The sequence below is a fragment of the Protopterus annectens genome, chromosome 17.part0 (assembly GCF_019279795.1).
Source record: "Protopterus annectens isolate FY-2018-M chromosome 17.part0, PAN1.0, whole genome shotgun sequence".
Taxonomy (NCBI): domain Eukaryota; kingdom Metazoa; phylum Chordata; order Ceratodontiformes; family Protopteridae; genus Protopterus; species Protopterus annectens.
Window position 1 is genome coordinate 316,917,214 of NC_056751.1, and position 20,473 is coordinate 316,937,686.

Genomic DNA, 20,473 nt, shown 5'->3' on the forward strand with positions numbered 1-20,473 from the left:
TCAGTTGTAATACTACTGCATCTAAGTCAAAATCCTAGTGACTGAAGTCTTGTACAAGGATTAAGGGCATATACCTTAAAACTAGTGCAATGTACGACCTTCTTCAGACAAAAACGTTTTTGTCTGAAGGGGGTTATGCATTGTTGCACCTGATGGCGCTGATGGTGGATTTAGAAGGTCTGGTATACCACGTTGCCTATTTTGTTTGTTAATACTGGAGCAATCTATACTGTCCTCACTTTGGCAGACTGCCCACATGATAGATAGTACTGGAGCATACCCATACTGTCCTCATGTTTGCAGACTGTCCACATAATGGATAATACTGGAGCATACCTATACTGTCCTCATGTTTGCAAACTGTCCACGTCATGGGTAGTAATGGAGCATAACTATACTGTCCACATGTTTGCAGACAGTCCACATGGATAGTACTGTAGCATACCTATGCTGTCCTCATGTTTCCATACTGTCCACATTATGGATATTACTGCAGCATACCTATACTGTCCTCATGTTTGCAGAATGTCTGCAGGTGGATAGTACTTGCGCATACCTATACTTTCTCATGTTTGCAGACTGTCCACATGATGGGTAGTACTGGAGAAACCTATACTATCCTCACTTTGGCAGACTGGCCACATGACGGATAGTACTGGAGCATACCTATACTGTCCTCATGTTTGCAGACTGTCCACCTAAGGAATAGTGGTGGAGCTTACCTATACTGTCCTAATGTTTGCAGACTGTCGATATGATGGAGAGTACTGCAGCATACCTGTACTGTCTCCATGTTTGCAGACTGTTCACATGATGGGCAGTACTAGAGCAACCTATACTATCCTCACTTTGACAGACAGTCAACATGAGTTATAGTACTGGAACATACCTATACTGTCCTAATGTTTGCAGATTGTCCATATGATGGATAGTACTGGAGCATGCCTATACTGTACTTATTTTTGAAGACTGTCTACATCATGGGTAGTAGTGGAGCATACCTATACTGTCCCCATGTTTGCAGCCTGTCCGCATGATGGATACTACTGGAGCATACCTATACTGACCACATGTTTGCAGACTGTCCACATAATGGATACTACTGAAGCATACCTATAGCTGTTCTCATTTTTGAAGAATGCCTACAGGATGGATAGTAGTGGAGCATACCTATATTGTCCTCATGTTTGCAAACTGTCCACATGATGGATAGTACTGGAGTGCAAATATATTATCTTCATGTTTGCAGACTCTCCACGTGTTGAATAGTACTGTAGCATACTTAAACTGTTCTCATGTTTGCAGATTGTCTACATGATGTATAGTACTGGAGCATACCTTTACTGTCCTGTAGCTCAGATGGTTTAGTGGTAAATTGCTGCGACTATGGTCTGCAGGGGCCTGGGTTCGAGACTTACAAGGGCTGATTATTTTTCAGGGGTCCAGGGAAGTAAATACTGTGGGAAGAAATATCCAGGGAATTGTTATGGCTAGGCTTGTATAGGCCCTAGGGCCGATAGCCTAGTACCAACCTATGAACCTGAAGATAGATGTACGGGCTATAAGGGCTAGCTTCTTTTAAAGAATACCTGACCAACAACTGCTTACATACTGAGAGCATTTACTCCCAAGGCTACAAAATATTCCTAGTGTTTTATTTTGAAAACACTCATCTCCAAACTACACAAAGCTTACAATTTAACACTGAAATTATATTCTGGTATAAAACACTGTAAAAATATATGCAAACACTGCAAAAAAAAAAAAAAAAAACATCACATCTGCATGAAGGATTATGGTTTTTATTGGTTTGCAATAAATTGATAAAGGATACAAGTTTACAGCAGTTTAACTCATGTACAATTTCACAGCATATGAAGTTGGTCATACAACCTGGGAGATGTCAGCAACACAGAACAGTAGTAAATGCACCACTCAGACTCACCCATTCACCACTTATTCATGAATGCAAAGCTACACTAGATTCAGCTATTGACCAAATTTTGAGAATGCTAGTGTACAGTGTTGGGTATTAAATACAGCACTGTATATCACAATGGGACTAGCTATGCTACTTCCATTTTCACCTAGTATTTCTAGTCTACCTGCATTATTGCATTTATACGCTCATTTAAGATAAAGTAACTAAACTACTAAATGGGATACGGAAATTCTTACTTTTTTAGGATCCACAGTAACTCATACATGTTCATGATAAGAAGCTGAATATAAAATTATTTTTAAATATACATTTACCAATCTACTCTTAATTTCCTTATCCACAAACAATTGCCAAGTTGTTCTATTAGTTGTTTTCTAAAGTTTGTGTTTAAGGCAAGAAGTCTACACATTCTTATCAAAAAAAAAAAACTTTCTCCTTTCAGTGTTTTGATAGTTTGCACACAGGGCTCTATTTGCCATCATCCTCATCCATCAACTGCTAATGACATTTACAGTATATTTACATATTATGATTTTAAGAAGTGTAATAGATGGCTTGAAAGAGCACTTGTGGGTTCCAAGTCAGTGACTGTTTAAGTAGCGTGCACATGTTGGGTATACAGCATGGAGTGTTCAAAATATATATTTGTTTTTATCCAGTTGTCACTTAAGAGCTGATCCTCACCATGTTGATATTTCTGTTTCTGAGCAATTGTTTCAAACTTCTGTTTTTCAGTTGTTCTTCTTGTGTATAGTACAGAATTGGTTGCACTATTCATTACCACAAAGTTGTTTTCTTATGGCTGACCCCCCATCAATATTTTGTTTCCCTAGGTTTTTTAAAAGTCCCTTCACCTCCAGTAGCTAAGAGAACTCTCAGCAGCTATTAATTTACTTTCTTTGTGCAAGTTTCTGATTACGGGATCCCAGTCCTGTTACACTGCGGGGTGAGAGGTTATTCTCTGCCCACCTCTTCCTCTAACCTTTGTAACATAAAGTAGGGCTTTTCTTTTTTCTTTTTGTCTACCCACAACTGCACTGATGCAGTCAAATTAGTCTGTCTAGCAATCTCTTGTTTAAATGAAATTTGATTAAGTAAAACATTCACTAAGACACTAAAATCAGCAGAACAATGCACAATAAAATGCAGCTAAATTACAAATTGTGTAAAACAAAATATGCACAATGACAATTGCTACGTGCTGATTAGGACATTAAGAGCAGGAAACAAAATACACAACAATGGCTAAACAGACAATATTCTATGGCTTTGGAAAAGCACACACACATAATTAATACTTAGACAAAGATGTAGATTTCTCATGAGAAATAATGAAAATCTGTTAGCCTCTTACTGAGCAGGTGGACAAATCTGAGGAGAACTTAAATATGAAGAGAGGGACACTTGTAAATTTCTAGCAGGCTAAAAGCAAGATTGATTCTGAAGCAGCTGCATAAACAAGGATATGGATTAGCCGATAAAAGATATACATTAACCGCAAGAAAGGGATTCAAATCTATTATTATTAAACAGGGCCTGCTGGTACTAAATATGCACATTTCTAGTAAACATGGCAGAGGAAAAGAGAGTATGAAAACTTTAGGGAATCAAACTGCTGGAAGAATGCCAAAGAAAAGGTAAAGGATGAAAATGTGATGATGTTGGCTTCAGTTCCCCGCTTTATTTATGATAATAAAACTACTGATAAGACTACTACAAAACAGAGTTACAACCAGGCTGAAGACTATGATAAGTACCAAACTGAAGGAGTTACAACACACTAGTGTACATTGTAGTTCAGTCAGCCTCAAAAAAATCTTCATACAAGAACCTTGTAGAAGCCGCTTATAACCTTTAATGTTTATTCATACAAAGTTAGCAACAAGTGGACTGTATATTCAGGTTCTTCCATTGGATAAACTTTTGTACTTAGGTTCAGAATCACTGACTTTATGATTTAAAGCTGTTAAAAATGTTGTAGGAGAAAATAAAACACTCTGTAAGGCTATACAATAAAATGTGATTGGTATCCTTTTATCATTAAAGGCATCAGTATGCATTCTTTGCAAGCCTTTCCTAATATTACCTTTTATCTCAGTTGTGCATTTTGTTGAATTTTATGGAATTTACTGTTAAGACTACAAATAACCCTTGATAAAACTGCAAGGATTTATGCATGGCACAGTAAATACCTTTACAATCAGCTTATATGACAATACTTTAGAGATTAAGAAAAGAACACAGCATTTTGGTTGTCACCTTATGAAAGTGTTTCGACTTTCAAACTCCTGTGACAGGAAACACAGACAGTGCATGATGCTTTGCTAAATAAGGTACCTGAAAAAAAATCTCTAGCTTAAAAAGAAACTGTTCATTTCTTACTATACATGGTTCATTCAGGCTTGCTACTCTCAATATAGTCTTAGACCAAGGATGTAGCACTTTGTAATATACTTCAGCAGTACTGGTAGAAAGAATACTGACAAAAACGAGTTATCACCAAGTAAAGCAAATGCTAAAGCAAACACAATTACCATTCAATTAGGCATCTGACACGTCTAGAGGTTTATATTATGCCTTAGTAGCTACTCACGTATTATCTACAGCCCTGATTTACAGTTTCTTGATATTACCTTACAAAGTGCAACAAAATTAGTAAGATACAGTACTCATAAGTGATGTCTTATAAATTTTGATTATTTTCTGTGGATAGTTCCAAGGGGTAATTAGACTTACAGCAAGTCTATCAATAAAACTGTGCTTACACTGACTTGTGGATGAGTCTATCTCGTGTGTGCCTTATGCAGAACAAACAGACCTGGCGATCTGGTCTGATAATTTACACAATTTAATTCAATGATTTAATGGCTCTAATCACTGACATTTAATATAACATAATAATCAAAACTCAAGGCCAGACACAAATAATAAATGTGATTATATCTATTCTTTATAGTTATTCACAGATGCTTTGGATCTAATGGTCCTGAACACTAAACAATCCTGCAAGGGACCTCCAAACCAATTACATTATGCCTATTTTTACACTGTAAAGGACAACAATATCTACACATCCCCACAAAGCAACCTACATAACTACCACTAAAGCTAGAAGGCTATAAAACAGCAGAACTTTTACATCCATTTTCCTTAATGTGAACATGGTGTACAATGATATCAGGGCACCAAGTCATGCATTCAGCAGACATGTCAGAATCTGTCCTTACAGTGAGACTCCAACAGACTCAGGTCATATCACTCATTTGTACACCACTGAGGGCTAGCAACGTGTTAAACAAAACAATGATTTCCCATGCATAATGGCAGTCTGTGAGATGTTTATCATTCTCTGACAATTGTTTCAACTAACTCGGTGCACTTTTGAACCCAGGTCTTGAAAAACCAAACAGCAAACCCAAGTGTCTGGAAGTTCTGCGGTCAACCATAAGCAAAACAGACACAACACAAAATGGTATTATCTACATATAAATTGAAATCTACTACAGGTTACTGAAAAAAGGGCCACTGAACTAGCAAATCCTTTTTGCTGAACCATTCAATCATGGTGAAGTGTATGACTACGGGAAAACCTTGACATTACATATAAGACATACAGGGCAGAACCTTCTATACCCCCTAACTGAATATAACCTAATCTACGGCTACAGCACTTAAGGATAAGTTATATTTACTTTGAGTACCATTAATTGCCAGATGAGTCAGCAAATGGATTAATTTGATCATATTTTATTTGTTCATAATACTGACAATCACACTTACCAGAAAACAGTAATACTAACAGTAAAAAGAGTAATGCATTTGTAAATGCAGTTGGAATAGCAGTGGAAAAAGACTATGTCAGTTTTCCTTCCTTTTTGCAAAAGGCATATTTGCAGAAAAAAACTTCTGGGGATGGGGTTTCATCTTCAGCATTTCTTTAGGAGTTCTTCATCTCATCTCATGTGTTCAGCTATCAATGTAGGACTAGATACTCACAGCTAAGGACTGAGAAGGAGCATGTATTGCTTACATGCTATAGAGCCTAGGCCTGTAAAGGCTCCAGGGCCATTAGCCTAGTACAGACCTATGAACCTATACTCTTGTAGGGGAATTGAGAACTGTAATATTTACCTATGATGATGTCATGGCCCTGATCATCCATACAGGCAAGAAGATCCATTTCTAGTGAAGAACAGGCTTGCTTAAAAAGAGAACCAGCCATGTTCTGCATGCAAGAGAATGAACTTATACCTAAGAAGAAATCAGCATGGATTTACAACAAATCATTTTAGTTGTCTGGATTCCCAAGAGAGTGGACATGGAACTCAGAAATGCTTCTTCAGTGATCATAAAGTAACAAGGATCCTTAAGAGACTACTCCAACCCAGAAAGATCTGAGGGGCCAAAATAAGGACTAAACCTTAATCCCACAGGCTGTTTCCTATCCAAAAGCTTCTGGACATATTTAAAAAAAGCCTTTTGTTAGGACATAAAACAATATTTGATCTTCCTAAATTTTTGATGGACACAACTCAAGGAAGTGAGTTTGTTTTTGCCTTGGTAATCTGTACAGCACTTTAATTAATGTTTGTTCATTAAGTTACATTAATTTAATTTTTTTAAGTGTAATACATTCTATTTTTACACAAACTCTACCTGGTGCATGCTAGCTGTTTTCAATTCTTACTTAATTTGAACATAGAACAGTATGTTTGGAAAAGGGAAATATATGTTGAGATTTATTTCCACATCACTCTTGATACTGCTCTGTAGAGCAAATGCTTTATTGATAATATAAAATATTATATTCCTATTTGTTCTGGCTAATTTATGATGAAAATAGGGAGTGATAAAATTGATTTGCATTCCTTATTTCATTGACACACAGAATACTCAGGTATGTACAATGAAGATATGAGATCAAAAAAATGCATCTGTATTACTTATTTTGTTGACACACACTCAGAACTAGTAAATCGCTCTGCTAAGTACAAACCATGGTTATGTTATAAGTTGCACATAACTCAAAATTCTTCAAGACAGTTGGCAGCATTTTTCTACACCTTGTCTTTGCATCTGTTGAGTAGGTACTGAGGTGGAATTATTTAGGAGATCAATTTACATGCATACATGTATGGTAAACATACCTAGTACTATATTGGGCATACAAACTGTCATGTCTTCTCTAAAATATACTTCGTCTGACTCCCATCTGCTGCATTGACAAGTGCTTTCATTATTATTTGCAGTCTAGTCTTTCTCTGAAGGGTAAGCATGTAAAAACAGCCGGCATTATATCCTGAATGCCTACTTTTAAGTGCACTGCATTATTCTTCTCCGGAAGTCAGAAGCCCAGAGCTATCCCCAAATCTATGCTGTAATAACAGTGCAATTGATCCTTAATTAGAAGAATATGGTGTCACTGGATTAATATCTAAACATTTCAAAATTAAATATAGCTCTGGCATCAGAGCCCTGACAACATTCTAAAGCAGATTGCAACATTGCATTTATAAAGGTCCACCTTTTTATTAAGATCACTGGATTGATGTCCAAAACAAAGGAAACATCACCTTCTTTCAGACCTTTTCAGGTACTTTCAGGCAATGACAATGCCACTGACATACTCTTGTTTTAAGGCATCAGGACTCTACGTACAGTAAATACACATTTTGGCATGCTAAAACCACCCTATGAGAAGTTAAATGTTGAATGCCAAAGCTTCATACCTTTGACTAGCTAAGACCTGTAAAATCAGCTGAGACTGGTCTCTTTTGAATCTTTGTAAATATCAGTATGACAGAGTATGTAACTGAAATAATTTAAAGTTGTTTTGCTTTAAAGTTTGGATCAAATATGTAATGTTTACAAACCCTCTCTCTTACCTTTTATGGCTCTCTACATACTTATCTCTGCACTGTGTCTCAAATGCTAGGCTTCTTACCACTAGCTGTTCCTTACAGAAAACAGGTGGGTCTGGGATCCCCTGTGCACTCACCCTTCACTATGACTCTCTCTAGACCAGTCCTTCTCATAAAGACCCTCTCCTACATGCATTTACCTGTTCTTTTCTGCATTCTTCTTCAAATCATCTCACACAACATTCTTTTCATATTCTAAAATGCTTGCCTATCGAATGCATTTCATGTATTTGCTTCTTCATTAGCTGTTACCTTTCTAACACATTACCTCCTTGATATATATGCCCTTATATCACCCCTTACCCTTTTTCAGCATATGTTGCATAACATCCCCCCACACCTCTTTTCCCCCTTTTTATTAATTCTGCTGGACACCAAAACTTGCCTAACTGTTCTATTCTATAACTGATTAAAAAAGCAGTATTCAACATGATGGGGATCATGGCCATCATGCTAGACCAATCAGTCAACTGTTTATCTCCTTTCTTGTACTCAAGGCTCTTCTTTTGTCTTGTAAAGATACATCAGCCAATTTCAGCCTACCTGCCTCTTTTCACTTAGCCATCTGGCATACCTGTTTCAACTGCTGAGAACTACAATATTAAAGGATATAGCATCAAATGTAAATTAATTCAACTTGAAGTTTAGGCAGGCAACCCTAAACTGAACACATTACCCTTCATACAGTCCTAGCTAAAGCATCACATTTTGATACTGGCATTTATTCTTGTTAAATTTCAACATTCCTGAAGGATAGATCAAGTCAAATGATCTGTGTTCAGTACCTCATAACATAAACTGTTCTACTGATAAAACAATCAATTAGGCACCTATTATCAACCAAACAAATTTAAATTAAATACTGTTTAGTAGAAGAAAAATAGTAGAAAACTAGTTTTGGCAATTTTCGATGTAGCACTTTTTTCCACTGTTGTGTGACCTTGGAGTTTGTATGTAAAGTTGGGGGGGTTGTGGGGGACTTGCCCTGTAAAAAAAAAAAAAAAAAAACTTTGTTTTGTGGCAGTTGAAAGTGGTTTTCAGTTATGTTTCTTTCAAACAGTACTGAATGTAAATGCATTCAGTAGAACAAAATCTACCCATACGATTAACCCTCAGCTTCCATTTTCCTACGGTGTGAGTCAAAGCAAGTCACTTAACCAGACAGTGTTCTTGAGCTTAGTCTTTGGATCAGTGTGCCACCTTGGTTAACAACAAAAAACTTATAAAATAAATCAAATTAAATTAAACTACCTAGTCCTAGAATGCCGCTGACATGCATTGCCATATATTACAATCCCTTTTCTACCCCATTCTACTGCATCATGCCTTCTAACTTTGTATTTTCATTTTTTTCATTTTAATAGCACTTTTTAGCAGTCTAAATATGCAGATAACATTAAAACTGGTACACTCTTGGCATCATTTTCAGATTAATTAGCTTTCAATTCATAAGCATCCAAACTATTTTAATGGTTAAACAAAATGAGTCTTTAAACCAATCCAGCTAAGAATGTTGTTGTGTATTTTGCTCACTTCAGACCTGACCACCTTCTATTTTGGGAAAACATGTCACAAAGGAAGTGAGTGAATACAGAGACCTTGCTGTATATGTAAGTTGTAACTTAACATTGAAAAAATGCATGTGGTGCTAAGGCAAAGGTCATGCTTGTTATGGGCCTCTGTTAGAAAATTTTTGACCAGGTTTGTTTCAGTCCTATTGAAATTATTTACAATTCTGTATGTTGTGCATATTCATGAAGTGACCTCTCCATATTGGAAAGTGATAAAAGAAAATGTACTAAAAGAATTATGGTATGCAGGACAACCACATATCAGGAATGTTCAGTTATGCTTTATTCATTTTCAGTCAATTATCTCGGGTTACAAGGCAGATTGTGCCTGGTATACCATGCAAAGAGGCTTGTCCCCTAAAAAACATTTTTAATATGTAATGGTAACTTTAACAGTTGGCTGTTCTTTGTAGTGAATCACACTTATTTTTTCACAGTTTTCAGTAGGGCACCCAACAAGTGGAAAAAGGACTGTGAGTCTCTGTGAATGCTGCATATACTACAATGCATCTTCAGAAAATATTTGTAAATACTAAGGGTATGACAGTTCTATTTATATTCTCTAGAAATGTATCTAAAAGTTTCTGAAAAGCAGCTTACTTTCAATAATATCAAGCAGTGCCCTACTTTCATTTTCATACAATGCGACTGACAAATAGACTATACATTAGATGCTAACTATATACTGTACTATTACTACTACTGCAGACAATGTATAACCATTTCCCCAGAGTTACGTGCAGATTATTAATGAATCTTAACCCAACTACTAATCCATTAACCAGTTTTAAAAAAACTGCATTTCAGTCCAGAACAGTACAAGGGGCTAATGCAAAAACTTGATTTCACTTTATGTTTTTAATTGCGATGGTAATGGGCATCTTCTTTGCCAATGAAAAAAAAAACAGAAATAATATTTAAGTAATAACGTGATCATAGTGGAAACGACATGAGTGTCTTTTGGTGAAGAAAAAATACACTGCAGGACATGCCTTTATATACTGCTCTCTTGCACACACACTTTTAATGAGCACTGATTTGTGCAGTGATGACAAGAATCTGGGGGATGCAACATCAATAATGTACCTTGTTTAGACAAGCAAATTTTCCCTTTGCACATTCTTTTCTTGTACAGTTGAAATAAACAGTGTAGTATTTGGTAATTCAGTTTGTAAAAAGTCAGCCTGCACCGTGCTGAAAACAGCTTTTTGTCTATGCACATGACGTGTCTTTATGATGCTCTGGTATTTAGTTTCCTACCTTTAGAATGAAGGCTTCAATATAGAGTTGATCATGCACAGAACACTGAATGTCTATACTGGTAGTACTGTGAAACACTGACAAGCTGAATTCTGAAATAAATATTTTTATACATGAAGTAAGTCAGCACTATGAGGAGTACCTGAAAGTCATGCAGAAAGCCCTTTGCCTTACACATGCACTAAGACTTGCACTACCTTACACATGCACTAAGACTTGCACTACCTTACACATGCACTAAGACTTACACTACCTTACACGTGTGCTAAGACTTACACTACCTTACACGTGCACTAAGACTTATACTACCTTACACGTGCACTACGACTTACACTACCTTACATATGCACTAAGACTTACACCACCTTACATCTGTATTAACACTTACACTACCCAATGTCTAGTACTAATCTAGCCCTTTGTGTTGCACATAAATAAATAACAAGCTCAAATAAATAAATAAATACATAACATAAAAAAAAATAAAGTGTGAGCAATACAATGAATAGGATGGGATCTCAAAAATCCTATGAAAAGGAAGATTTCCTCTAACAAGCCGTAATGTAGCAATGCTACCTATCCTAAGAAGTGCTGAGCACCATTATGACACCGAGCAGCTGCTGAGCTTCTGCTGCAGGTATTTACTTGATCCGTAGACATGTGCTGCATGATGCTCATTTACATATTAACCTTTTATTTAGATCTTCAGCCTGTTAATGTTTCAGAGAGTTACCGATACAGGAGTAACTATAGACTGAAGTAATATACTTCAATTTAAATTTAGGAAGCCTGGGAATTTATTCAAATGCACCGAGTCATCAATGGACACTACAGAGACTGATCATTCAGACTAAGTCCACAAAGATGAAAGGAAAGAATTCTGCAGGTCCATCAGCAACAACGCATAAAACTTCCACCACAGTTATACACAACAACAAATATACAATGTAAAAAAAAAAACACTGCTACTAACAGAAGCTTTACTTTTAAGACACTCTCAGAAAAATCCAGACAGCAAAACGTAAGTAATGCAAACTGTTAATAGCCTCCGTAAGAAGTTCCTCTTCTCCCTCTTTCTATCAGTCTACACTTCTCACATTCTACATAACCATTACCTTTAAAAAATAAGGATGGTGTCAAAGGACATACACAAAAATAAAAATAATGCTGTTAAAATACATTGTTTCAAAGTTAATAAATAACTAAATAAATAAATTAAAAAAAAGCACCCATGACACTACGAATTATAGGGATTGGTAGAAAAGTTACCATAGAGGCTTATCAGCCACAGTGCTTGGAACGTGGGTCCAAGGACATATGGACAGATTTACTTTATCTTGAATTAAAATAAATATGTGGGGCAACTTTGGGACCACAAAGAGCTGGAGAAAGAGGATTAGCATTGCTGCAAAAGTAGCAATAATGTGTGCTGGATATGTAGGAGTCAGGGAATGGACAGAAAATAGTTTTCCAAATTAGATTTAACTGTAGCAAAATTTTATAGGTTAAATACTAACAGTTTATAAGGGTAAAACTCTAAAAGTTTGCAGACTTTTTATTTTAACGAGATGTCGTTATGAAATAAATTTTACTAATTCTTTATTTAGGCCACGGAAAACATTACTAAGTTTTTATACTGCCATTAGGTAAAATTATGTTAGGTTTTTGTTGATTGCTAACAAAAAAGTAACAACGCTAAAAGCAAATAAGACTGCAAAAATAGCAGAATTTTACAAATTTTTCGTAAGATATCACTCAATCACATTTGCAAATATCTATTTGCTAGTAAATACGTATGGCTTGCACAGAATGGTTTCTCTTTAATGCATGCAGAATACATTTTGTTGACATGGGTCTGATGTTTTCTTTCTTTATGGTAATTTGATCATCAAAATTAACTTATCTTTGCTGTTCACAAGGCAGTGCACAAAGTGCAGGACAACATTTCTGCAGCATTATAGAAGCTTTTTATATTACCTTTTCCCCTGCAGTCATGCCACTGAAATTAAAACTAAACATTAGCCGCAGTGACATTGTGGTAGTGAAAGAATCCAGTGTGTTCATAGACTTTAATGAGCACACTGCTACACATAGATGGAGGGTCACCATTACAGTCTATGGACATGGAGCTCACTCTTCTTAGGGTGATATCATGATGGACCACAATAGATTTATTTGGACTGTGGCTTAATACAAATTTTACAAAGCTTTTTATTAAAACAAAGACAAAATAAACAGTAAATTACAACATAGATGCATTGCTGCACTTTGACCAAATCAGTTTACAACAGTAACCATGTTACCCCCATTTCCTGTATAAATTTCATGATCTATGTATTATTTCTTCTTTCATTTTTTTATGTTTTAATGTTACCCTATGCTGACAGTAGTAATATGCGTACATTCACACACCATAAATGGAAGTGCATGTGTTCAAACAAATGTCACAGTTAAATGAATAGTGAGTTGTGAATTTCAGTGTTGTAGATAAACAACAGTAACATTTATGGACTAGTCATTAGACATCAGTGTGCTTTGCAATTATTTATGAAATCAAAACTAAAGTCCATTTGTAGTAAACACTTTTAGAGTTCGGCAAGTGACTAGTTTTTGTGAGGCACTGTAGTGCAGTACTTATTGTCGCTGCCCTCACAGTTTCAGGTTCATGGGTTTGATTCTTGAAAAAGGTGCATTCTATGTGGCACCTGTACATTCACCCTGAACTGTAGGGGGTTCTAACAAGGTTTCTGGCTTCCTTACACACTCCAAAGGCATGTTTAAAGGTGATATGTAATGCTAAAATAGTCCTAAGTATGCATTTGTGTGAGTGTGTATGCCCTACGATACACTGACTTTATATGTGGGTTTTATTCTAGCCTTGTACTCACTGTTAGGTAGGATAAGTTCCCTTCCCCTGCAACCCCAGACTGGATAAAGCAAGTACAGAAAATGGATACAGTGACTAGTTTTAGCTGTGGAGTTATGTTGAAACTAATAAAGTGCGTCACTTATAATCTCCCTGTTTTTGATGATATAAGCAAGCAATATATTTTGAAAAAAGATTGTATATTCTTAACAATACTTGCAGTTCATATAAAAGCCCTGCCTTGGACAATGGCATGCACCATGTCTCAGGAGGTAATTAATACTTAAGTTGTATACCAGAATCTGCCAAGTTACTGAACATAAATGCACTTATGGAATATGGCACTAAATATTTAAAGTATTCTGGTGACACGATTACAAGAATAAAGTGTTTGCCAAATTCCTTTCATGCTTTCCTCTGTTTCCCTGCCGTGTACAGTACATGTCAATAACAGTCCTTATACCAATACTCATGGCTACATTTACTGGTACTGATGCAGGGGTAAGATACTATCTGGATACATCTTCATGTCCTAGCTTACATGTTAAACTTACAAACTGGAATATCATCAGCCAGACAATCCACTGGTGAAACAAATCTGGATTTGGAACTCCACAAAACCAAAGCCACAAATCCAATAAAGAACAAATGCAACATGTATCAATGACACCAACACCCTCAATCCCTCCCAAAAGAAGTAATGGCAGCATCTGGTTAAACAAAAATAAGACAAATACTAAACTCAGGTTTTAGTCCATTTTAACTAAGAAATGTGTGGGCCTATTAATTCCTATGATGGGGAAAAGACATTAAGAGTCTATGGATAATTTGAACATGCAACCTCCCTTACACTAATATAACACTTCCCCAAGGAATTCTGCAAATACCTATAGCTTATTCACATAGAACCAGAGTATTCTGTCTGTGCATATATTCTCCAAGCACACGTACGATAATTACAGCAGTCTGAGTGAAGTGAAATGCAGCGTTTGTTAAAGGCTTTGTTACACTGCTTTGGCTGCATCTCAAAGTCCATTCCAGTGTCTGAAGACTTCTTCTATTTAAAGGCTATGATTTCTACTAGCATCTAAACTCCTGATCCACAAAGTAAAATGATCATACAAAGTGACTGACACCTGCAACCTACCGTTTCCACTTGTATTAGACAGGAAGAGATGCAAAAGCAGTAATGAAGATGACAGAAAATTATTTCTAAAGCAGGATTCATGAAAAAAAAAAAAAAGGTGTGTTATTTAAATTGCACTACAGTTCAACCACCAAAAACCTAAACCAGAGGAACTAAATGAAAGCTACTGCATGATGTATTACTGTTGGCAATTTTAGAAGGGATTTGGATCAAACTGTGGGGAAGCAAGAAGTGACATTTTCAGCTGTGCAATTCATACGTACATACTGACATGAGCAAAATAATGCTATTTATAGACACGTAGATTTTATAAGTCATCATCAGTGGTAGCATAAGGATTGTATCAAGCTGGTGTCTCCTGGTTACTAACTGATGCATGCAACTTCTTTTAACAAAAAAATGTACAGTTCTCTTTTTAGCAGTCTTCATTTCTTGCGAGCCAGAACCACTATTCCTACAATAATAGCAACAGCTGCTACTGTCACCCCACCAATTATGAATGGCATCATGTTTTCAAACATGGAGTGTGGCTTCTCCTCTGCCTCTTGCTCTTTGCTATCCAACTCAGGAGGAGAACTAGCGGCGTCCTGTTTCTCACTTATGCTGGCATTAGGTTTCGTGGTACTTTCACTTGTAGGTTTCTTGTCATTGACTGGTGTGGCATTGACAGTGTTGGCCTGCTTCTTTGTAGTAATAACCGGCTCCATCTGCTTGACAGAGCTGTCTTTCTTCTCTACTACTGAGCCTGTTCCAGGATTTGTTTTCTCAGACTTTGATGGCCCTGACACTTTTGCTTCAGTCTTGCTTCCCAAGGGCTTTCCCCTTGTTTCCATCACAGCCTTTGCTGTGTTCCTCCTTGGAGGTCTTCCTCGGGTAGACTGTGACAGCTTCCTGGCTTCTCTTACACCAAAGATGGTCAAGTTTTTATTGTTTTGACAGAGGATTTAAGAAGTGCATTTATTAGATGAAGACTCTACTTAGTAATTTAAGATTATTTTCAAGAGTAGTCCATTCCGTTCAGAACAATGACTGGAATGAAAAAAAAACATTAGTAAGAAATCTTATTAGAACACATGAAAAATTATCTGCAATAATTTAATTAAATTTATTTCATAAAATAACCCTTTATCTTTTAGCACTATGCAGTGGTGTGATGTTGCTGTCTAAATGACAGTACATGAGTACAGAGTTTAGTTTCAGTATTCTGGCTACAATGAAGACTGTATAAATTACCAAGCAGCATGCAGGTAATGGAATACAGCTTAACATTAAATGTCCACTTCATCTGGCTTGAATAATGACAATATGGTGGTGGGAAGATGGAAAACATGCCTGTAAAATAAGAGAATATATATGTATCTACCCCTGATCAACATACGTAGACTATACGATGATTTCCTTGTGAGACTGGTAGAATCAGATTTTAAAACAGTGAAACGGCATTCATTTCAGAATCATTTTTCTTTTTTACTTGGCATCTCATCCTAAGGTATGCACAAATAGTGTGCTTTGTGCAAGTTTCACAATACTTCTAATTTTAGTGGGGAAAATAATCCTTACCATACTAAACTGATGCCACTAAATAATAAAACAATGTAATAATAAATAATGTCTAAACTTTCAGCAACTAATGATGACTTTACTTTCACTATCAATAAAAGCTTTTTACCCATATTAGAATTGCTCTATAATGTCTTCTCAGCTGATGTTGTTCCCATAACTGTCCAGAGAACACAATGCTAAAAAACATGCACAAGGTTAGACTAGAATAATGAATGCACTGCAGTTTTCAGAGGACCTCAGTGACCGTATTGGCCTTCGGATAGAGAAGTAGAATGCCAGTTTGAAGCCCTTTCTGTCCAGATGTTCATACATAGCTACATAACTACAAAGCTGGTCAGGATGGTGAGGGCTAAATATCCACTGCAGTGTTTTTTTGTGTTGTGGGAGGTACTGCATACCATCTGACACCTTCTAAAGACAGTTAGGCATATGGCAAGTATGCACAATACACTAGTGCTGAAGCACAGGTAGGTGTGGCTCTGAAGGCAATAGCACCTATCAGTACATATCACTCATTGTATATTACTCAATTCAGGACTAGAGACTGTTCCAGGATGACACCTCCACATCATACTGTACAAGTTTAGACAGCAGCCTAGCAATTTGGAGGCATGGTGTCCACAACAGGAACAACGATGCTGAAGGTATCTGCAGGGAGGGACTAAATGGGGTAAATTATATTAGAGAACGTAGTACCAGGATATCAGCTGAACTGAGGATGTACAGTAAGATGAGGAAGCAAAGAAAAAAAATCACTGTATTATGGTTTAGCTCCTTCTCAATGAATATTAAAAATGAAAAAGACAAATTCACCATTAATGTACTTAGAATTTACTGGATGCACATTACTGAGCTCAGTTACCCAGTCTGATGCGTGTGAAAAATAATTGAAATTAACTGCGAAATTCTTTCTAAATATTCATTAGCCTATTTGGTGTGTATCATAACTGCCTGTTTTTCAACTGGTGTTAAAACGTGATGCAAAATATAAAACTGAACATTTTATATTGAATATTCATCTGTATGGTTGTACCCAGCATTCTGCTCAATGCCTCTATGATTACGGCTTCTTTGCAAACACCAAACTGTTTGTAGATTCCTGTGGATGAAAGTACAGGTTTCTTTTACACATTCTGTTCTGCTAAAATTTCTTCAGAATTCAAGTAGGAATAATGTCAGACCAGCAAACTTCAAAGGGGTATTTGTTTTATTGTAAAAAGTACATGCACATTGTGGACAAATCTCTCACACATCTACAACAAGAACAGTTGCTGACTGCAGAAGTCCATCTTTTGACACGTAAAGGATACTGACTCAAACTTGAAACCTTGAAAAAATGACAGAATAAGATGCTGTGACTGGATTAACCACAGCAGCTCACATCAGAAAAGTTAGGTTGAGGAAAAACAAGTAAATCAAAAAGTAATTGAAAGGCCTCCATCTTTACCTGTGGCTCTAAGTGACTCAAATTAACTTCAATAATATGATGACTTGTAGGCTACAAATGAGTTTTCATCTGTTTGGATCAATCACAGGTTTATCTGTGTGAAGCAAAATTTTCAGAGATGAGAGTTAAAGACGATTTCTGCAGAAGGTTGTTTTGGATCTTCCTGCCTGCAAGGAAAACACAAAAAACTGTAAAGCACAGGTTTTGTTATACTAAGTGCAATTATTATTTTTTTTTTACAAAATTTGAGACATTTTCTCACTATTAACCACTGCTTAACACCTGTATACAGCATTTCTCTATAAACACATTAATTAAAGTCTATACATGCAAATGCCATGTATATACGCATTGTAACTAATACAGCCCAGCCAATAGCATAGAGGTTTTCTTTATGACTATGCTGCCATTGTCCTGGATTCAGCTAGCATCCACACAGTCCTACAGTTGGCTGGGATGGGGGTTGGAGTGGATGTAGAAGCCAAATAATAGCTCTATCTACTCAGGAGCAGGAAGTGCTGGGCAGTGCTGAGTCTAGGAAGAGGCAAATGAGATTCTGATTGCCGGTGGTGCCTTAGGCCAACAAACATGGACGAGTGTGTGCACAGCTGCCTGTTCAGGCATATGATATGCAAGGGATTAGCCAGGGATACAGTTAAATAAGCAAAAAATGTTTAGTGTTCTCAGGACACAATATCAGACCTGTGGTGTTAAAGAAGGAATAAGGTTTGGGGTGATTAGGACTAAGCTAGAAACCTGAGGGTGAAAAAAATCCTGCAAGATAAAAAAGAAGTGCAACTAATACCTATTAGTTTATAACACCTGAGTTACTTGTGTTAAAAAAAATATTCACTCTATAGTCAGGCACACTGATGTCCCACTCACCAGGCTGAACAAGGAGAAAATTACAGGCAGCTGCCTGTCGGGTGCCAGGATCCGCCACATAACGCATGCACTCAAGACACTCCACAACAAGTACAAATACAACTCTGTCATTGTCCATGTTGGAGTGAATGACTTGAGACGTACCTCACTGGACTACATGAAAAGAGACATGGAAGAGCTCTCGGATCATGTGGCCCAGGCAGGTATGACCCTAGCCCTGAGAAGCATCCTGCCTTTGCCCAGAATGATACCACAGTATAAGGTCAAATGACTGACTTCAACAATTGGCTAAGCTTCTGGTGTCATTCAAAGGGGATCCAGTATCTGTCTGCCTGGGACGACATGATCGACAAACCACGATGCTTTGCCAGAGATGGTCTGCACCTGTCACCCCTGGGATTCAGGTTACTGGCTAAGGCTTTTGCCACCCGTATATTGCCTTTTTTAGGCAAGGCTCAAAGGACAAAACCACCACCGTAACAGGTACAAGTATGCAAAATCTGAAGGTAATGCTACTCAATGCTAGAAGTCTAAACCTCAAAATGCACTCTCTCGAGGCACTCCTAAACATGGAGAACATCGATATCTGTGCAGTAACTGAGACCTGGTTCAAGGCTCCAGAGAGCACCCCTACAATACCAGGCTACAACTCTTACCACACTATTCGGCCACCAAACCAGGACTGAAACACTAAAGGTGGAGGAGTGTCCATATTCACCAAGGATATTCACACCTCCAGGCTAGTTGCCCAACACAATACATCCAAAATTCTCCAGGTGCAACTAACACTAGGTAAGACTGCAATCCAAATTGTAGATTGTACAGATCCCCCACCATGCCCTAAGAGTCTCACTACACCTTTCTAAACATACTGGAAAATATTAAGATACAACCAAACACCAGCACCCATAAATGTATCAAACCTCATGGTCAAATCCAAAAGAAAAGGGCCCAAAATACTTAAATAAGTGTGTAGAAAAACTTTTATTCCAGTAGAACAAACATTCAAGCAGCTTCTGTAGCAGCCATTTGGCTCCAGCAACACAGACCGGTGACCGGTTTTCGCCCCCTGGCATCGTCAGTGTGAATTTACAATACAGCAACCACGAGTATTTTATATGTCATGGTCCCCATTCAGTTAAAGGCATGCACATTTAGAAGTGCACATTCCCTAATATGGAATCCACATCCAGATGGCATATTTTTCAAAAAGCATAATCAGCTTATTACATATACTATTAAGTACATATAAGCATCCACAATATATAATAATATTCTGTTATTGGGGCTAAGGCTAGTGTGTATAAAAACATCATACACTTAATATATAAACACAATGTTAATCAAAATGTTAAGAAAGAAGACAGTGAAATAGAAGTCAAACATCACCAATGATCATTAAGTCCAGGCTTGTATAAAGCCCCCAACTTGACCATCCACATCCTTTCTTTTCTAAAAGCTCATGTTTGGTAGTGTCTGACATTCTGTTCCCTTTCACTACATCAGTCCCTACAAAAAGGAATTGTGCTGAGGTATGTTCTAATTTATGTTTATAGACTGCACTTATCTACTGCGATGGTGGTGCTGCGGTAGCGTTGTCACCTCACAGTAAGACGTTGTCCTGTTCGATTCTCAGCTAGAGTGTCTTCTGTGTGGAGACATGCATGAATGGGCGTACCTTCGTTGAAGGTTGTGCGTCAGAGCTGGCAACTCGGCACATAAAAATCTACTGCCAATCATTAGCGGACCAGAGTTCCGCTGTAGCGACCCCTAACCGGGAAAAGCCGAAAGACACAACAAAAAAAGACTGCACTTATCTGATGTTCACAACTGATATCACTAAGGTGCAATGCGATTCTACTCTTCAGATT

At 37.1% G+C, this 20,473-nt stretch overlaps 1 long non-coding RNA gene across 1 annotated transcript in view; it reads right to left on the minus strand.

Moving 5' to 3' along the window:
* Positions 1-15,496: 15,496 nt before the first annotated feature.
* The window catches only part of LOC122791347, a 168,504-nt gene continuing 163,527 nt past the window's right edge, over positions 15,497-20,473 (minus strand). Inside the window, exons 2-3 of the long non-coding RNA XR_006363143.1 lie at positions 17,718-17,884; positions 15,497-15,736 (exon numbers count right to left, since the gene is read on the minus strand). This is a non-coding gene — a long non-coding RNA (uncharacterized LOC122791347). The remainder of the gene's footprint in view (positions 15,737-17,717; positions 17,885-20,473) is intronic.